The sequence below is a fragment of the Balaenoptera musculus genome, chromosome 4 (assembly GCF_009873245.2).
Source record: "Balaenoptera musculus isolate JJ_BM4_2016_0621 chromosome 4, mBalMus1.pri.v3, whole genome shotgun sequence".
NCBI classification, from domain to species: Eukaryota; Metazoa; Chordata; class Mammalia; order Artiodactyla; family Balaenopteridae; genus Balaenoptera; species Balaenoptera musculus.
This window is the reverse complement of record NC_045788.1, coordinates 55,561,116-55,567,115: the sequence shown is the minus strand read 5'-3', so window position 1 is coordinate 55,567,115 and position 6,000 is coordinate 55,561,116.

The following is a 6,000-nucleotide window of genomic DNA, read 5'->3' as shown; positions in this document are numbered from 1 at the left end:
ATCCACTTACATTTAAGGTAGTTATCGATATGTATGTTCCTATTACCTTTTTCTTATCTGTTTTGGGATTGTTATTGTAGGTCTTTTCCTTCTCTTTTGTTTCCTCCCTAGAGAAGTTCCTTTAGCATTTGTTGTAAAGCTGGTTTGGTGGTGCTGAATTCTCTTAGCTTTTGCTTGTCTGTAAAGGTGTTAATTTCTCCGTTGAATCTGAATGAGATCCTTGCCTGGTAGAGTAATCTTGGTTGTAGGTTTTTCCCTTTCATCACTTTAAATATGTCCTGCCACTCCCTTCTGGCTTGCAGAGTTTCTGCTGATAGATCAGCTGTTAACCTTATGGGGATTCTCTTGTATGTTATTTGTTGTTTTCCCTTGCTGCTTTTAATATTTTTTCTTAGTATTTAATTTTTGATAGTTTGATTAATATGTGTCTTGGCGTGTTTCTCCTTGGATTTATCCTGTATGGGATTCTCTGCACTTCCTGGACTTTATTGACTATTTCCTTTCCCGTATTAGGGAAGCTTTCAACTATAATTTCTTCAAGTATTTTCAGTCCCTTTCTTTTCTCTTCTTCTTCTGGGACCCTTATATTTGAATGTTGGTGCATTTAATGTTGTCCCAGTGGTCTCTGAGTCTGCCCTGAAGTCTATTCTTTCTTTATTCTGCTCTGCGGTAGTTATTTCCACTATTTTATCTTCCAGGTCACTTATCCGTTCTTCTACCTCAGTTATTCTGCTACTGATTTCTTCTAGAGAATTTTTAATTTCATTTACTGTGGTGTCCATCATTGTTTGTTTTCTCTTTAGTTCTTCTAGGTCCTTGTTAAACCTTTCTTGAGTTTTCTCCATTCTATTTCCAAGATTTTGGATCATCTTTACTATCATTACTCTGAATTCTTTTTCAGGTAGACTGCCTATTTCCTCTTCATTTGTTTGCTCTGGTGGGTTTTTACCTTCCTCCTTCATCTGCTGAATATTTCTCTGTCTTCTCATTTTGCTTAACTTACTGTGTTTGGAGTCTCCTTTTTGCAGCCTGCAGGTTTGTAGTTCCCATTGTTTTTGGTGTCTGCCTCCAGTGGGTAGAGTTGGTTCAGTGTGTTGTGAAGGTTTCCTGGTGGAGCGGACTGGTGCCTGCGTTCTGGTGCATGCGGCTGGATCTTGTCTTTCTGGTGGGCAGGACCACGTCTGGTGGTGTGTTTTGGGGTGTCTGTGAACTTATTAAGATTTTAGGCAGCCTCTCTGCTAATGGGTGGGTTTGTGTTCCTGTCTTGCTAGATGTTTGGCATAGGGTGTCCAGCACTGTAGCTTGCTGGTTGTTGAGTGGAGCTGGGTCTTAGCATTGAGATGGAGATCGCTGTGAGAGCTTTTGCCGTTTGATATTATGTGGGGCCAGGAGGTCTCTGGTGGTCCAATGTCCTGGACTTGGCTCTCCTACTTCTGAGGCTCAGGCCTGACAAGAGGCCAGAGCACCAAGACCCCGTCAGCCACACGGCTCAGAAGAAAAGGGAGAAAAAAAGAAAGAAAGAGAGAAAAATTTTAAAATGATAAATAAAATAAAATAACTTTTTAAAATTAAAAAATAAAAAGGAAAAAAAGAAAAGAGAGCAACCAAACCAGTACACAAATCCACCAATGATTACAAGGACTAAAAACTAAACTAAGATAAACATAAAAATCAGAAATAAGTCAGTCGCAGACAGCAAACCCTAAGTCTACAGTTGCTCCCAAAGTTCATCGCCTCAGTTTTGGGTTGATTCGTTGTCTATTCAGGTATTCCACGGATGCAGGGTACCTCAAGTTGATTTGGGGGATTTAATCCATTGCTCCTGAGTCTGCACCTAGAAATTTCCCTTTCTCTTCTTTGTTCGCACAGCTCCTGGGGTTCAGCTTTGGATTTGGCCCCACTTCTGTGTGTAGGTTACCTGAGGGTGTCTGTTCCCCACCCAGACAGGAGGGGGTTAACATAGCAGCTGATTAGGGGGCTCTGGCTCACTCAGGCTGGGGGGAAAGATGGTACGGAATGTGGTGCAAGCCTGCAGCGGCACAGGACAGCATGATGTTGCAGCAGCCTGAGGTGTGCCGTGTGTTCTCCTGGGGAAGTTGTCCCTGGATCACGGGACCCTGGCAGTGGCGGGCTGCACAGTCTCCCGGGAGGGCAGGTGTGGATAGTGACCTGTGCTTGCACACAGGCTTCTTGGTGCCTGCATCTTAGCGTTTCATGCCGGTCTCTGGTGTCCGTGTTGATAGCCATGGCTCGCACCCGTCTCTGGAGCTCATTTAGGCGGTGCTCTGAATCCCCTCTCCTCGTGCACCCCAAAACAATGGTCTCTTGCCTCTTAGACAGTTCCAGACTTTTTCCCGGGCTCCGTCCTGGGTAGCTGTGGTGCACTAGCCTCCTTCAGGATGTGTTCACGTAGCCAACCCCAGTCCTCTCCCTGGGATCTGACCTCTGAAGCCCGAGACTCAGCTCCCAGCCCCCACTCGCCCTGGTGGGTGAGCAGACAAGCCTCTCAGGTTGGTGAGTGATGGTCGGCACCAATCTCTGTGCAAGAATCTCTCTGCTTTGTTCTCTCCACCCCTGTTGCTGCGCTCTCCTCCGTGGCTCCGAAGCTTCCCCCCCACCCCACCCACACCCCGTCTCCGCCAGTGAAGGGGCTTCCTAGTGTGTGGAAACTTTTCCTCCTTCACAGCTCCCTCCCAGAGATGCAGGTCCCATCCTTATTGTTTTGTATCTGTTTTTTCTTTTTTCTTTTGCGCTACCCAGGTATGTGGGGAGTTTCTTGCCTTTTGGGAGGTCTGAGGTCTTCTGCCAGCGTTCAGTAGGTGTTCTGTAGGAGTTGTTCCACATGTAGATGTATTTTTGATGTATTTGTGGGGAGGGAGCTGATCTCCACATCTTACTCCTTCACCATCTTGAAGGTCCACCAGAAGTGTTTTGTTTAATTTCCAAATACATGAAAGTTTCCTTGATATAATGTTGTTACTGAGTTCTAATTTAGTTAAAACTGGTTAGGGAAACATACTCTGTAAACTTTGTATCCATTTAAATTGATTGAGATTTCTATTAAGGTCCAGCATGTAATCTAGGTGACTATTCCATGAGTACTTGAAAGGAGTGTGTATCCTACAATTATTGAGTGTAGGGGTCTATGAATAGTGATTAGGTTCAGGTGGTTGGTGATGTTGTCCAGATCTTCTGTAACTATACTCTTATTGAATTTTTCTGTCAGTCACTGAGAGAGGCTTCTAAAATATCTAACTGATATTATAGATTTGCCCATTTTCCCCTGTTACAGTTCTGCTAGATTTTTGCTTCATGTATTTTTAAGTTCTCTGATTAGGTGCCTACACATTAAAGGTTTTTATGCCTTACTGACAAAGTGGCCCCTTTGTCATTTAAAAGTACTCTCTTTACCTCTGGTCTTGCTCCTGATCTGAAAGTCCCCTTTGTGATGTTATTGTAGCCACACCAGCTTTCTTATGCTTTTGGCATGGATTCTCTTTTACCATCTTTTTACTTTCAATCTGTGCTATTGCATTTAAGGGGCATCTGTTGACTTCTAGATTCTACTCAGGATATAGAATTGGAAGAGTGTTACTCCCATCCTTACTACAGCGACAACAATAACAGCAACAAAGGACTTATTTATGCTTTCCATGTTATTCATTCAATCCCATAGATTTTGTTTCTTTCCCCTTCACCAGGAAGAACTTCCTTTAGCCTGTCTTGTAGCTTATTTCTGCTGGTGACTAATTCTCTCACGTCTTGCTTTGTGAAAATGTCTTATAATGCAAGTGCTAAATATGTATTCTCTTCAATAGTTGATGGGTATTATATCAGTTTTCTGTTGCTACCATAACAAATTACCACAAACTGAATGGCTTAATGCAACAAAAATTATTTTACAGTTCAGAAGTCCCACGTGAACCTCACTAGGCTAAAATCAAGGTGTCAGCAGGGCTGTGTTCTTTCTGGAGGCTCTAGGAGAGAATCCACTTCCTTGCCTTTTCAAGCTTCTGGAGGCTGCCAGCATTCCCTAGGCTCATGACCATCTTCAAAGCCAGCAACGTTCATTTCTCTGATCCTTTTTCCATAGTCATATCTCCCCATAGCTGGGAAAGTTTCTGCTTTTAAGGACGATGATCAGATTTGATTACATGTGATTATATTTGGCTGCCCAGATAGTTCAGGATAATCTCTCCCCATCACTAAGTCTGCAACCTTAATCACATCTGTAAAGTCCCTTTTGTCATGTAAAGTAACATATTCACAGGTTCTGGGGATTAGGGTTTGGGCATTTTGGGGAGGGGGTACATTATTCTGCTTCCCACAAATTTTAAGCTAATTATAGAATTTTAGCTTCACAGATTTTTCCCTTTTTCAACACTTTGAAAATCGTATTTCATTGTATTCAGGCCTCCACAGTTTTGATGAAAAAGATTTATATCATTGTTCCCCAGTACTAATAATTTTTTCTCTTTAATTTTGGTTTTCAGCCGTTTGAATATGATAGGCGATGGTATGGTTTTACTTGTAGCTATTCTTTAGGATTTGTTCAGCTTCTTGGAGTTATAAATTGATAGGACCTTTGAAATTTGGGAATTTTTTGGCCATTACGTCTTCAAATATGTTTTCTACTCCATTCTCTATCTCTTCTCTCTCTCAGATTCCAATTCCACATATGTTAGGACCAGTCACTATGGAGACCAGTCACTGAGACTGCCACTCTACTTGGCTCCACCTCCCTGCTCAGTGGCAAGAAAGAAACACAGAGGAAAGCTGGGCCCACGATGAGGTCAACTTCTCAGGGCTTGCAGTCCTTCACTGACTATTTTTTAGTGCCTGGAAAAAGTTGTCTTGTACATTTTGTTCAGTTTTATAGTTGTTTTTGGCAGGAGGGTTAAATTGGTACAAGTTACTCTGTCATGGATGGAAACAGAAGTTGCCAAGATTAGTTTTTAAAGAAAAAATGTACACCCTGATTTTAGGGGCAGAATAGGAAATCTTTTCTCTTTCATTGTTATCTTTGGTTCAATTAACCTAAGCAATCTCTCCATTTTGTAATACTGACAGGAAATTCTGTAGATAAGCGTAGGTTGAGTATTAGTCTAAATATAGTTATTTCATGGCAATAATACATTAAATTTTTGCATATATTTTATCCAACTCCAACATCAAAATTATTGCTGTTCTTTGTATTCCAAGACAAAAGATATTTTTACTAAAAATCTCTCATAAATTTAGAGACATTCGAATTGTTGGCTCATCTCATCTATAATTTGTATTTTATGCTGCCAACCTGGCAAACTACATTTTACTTCTTACTTTAACCAAAAGACAAATAAATAAAATGCAATGCTCACCTTCCAGATAGCTTGTGGAGGCAGTACAAAGATTTTATGAAGAGAAATTAATAACACAAAGTGGATCCATCTAATTTACCAACACTATGCTATCCTCCCCAGCTAAATCCTGTGACATTTGACTCAACATGCAATAGGGGAGCACCTATTTTTCCCAAAGCATTATTTTAGGGGCTGCAGTACAAACATGACTGAGTTTCTGCCTCAGCCAAAGAACAGTCTTTGAAAACAAATCTTAGTTTGGATACTGTTTCCATTATCCAATATAACCTAGGAATGTAACCTCCTTGAGCTTCCACTTTCACATCTGTTATATTGGCCTAAACGAAATGATCTTGCATGTATATCATACAGTTTAAACCTAATGACCTCTGTACCATGTCTGATGCACAACAGATGCTCTTTTAAGTCAGCTCATTCTCTCATTCTCTACCCTGCCCTCTTCATACCTCTACCCCCTTCCTAGCCTCAATCTCCTGGTAGACATGGTTAGGGTAGTGAATCTCAGTCTGTTCTCTGTTGAGTCCTCACATTCCTCTGCCAGTTCTTGGGTCACTGGCACTGAGGAATGGCAGAGGGTAACAGTGCTGTTTAAACCTTTTATCTCCTTTATATATTATGGGTTAACGTAAAATTTCCT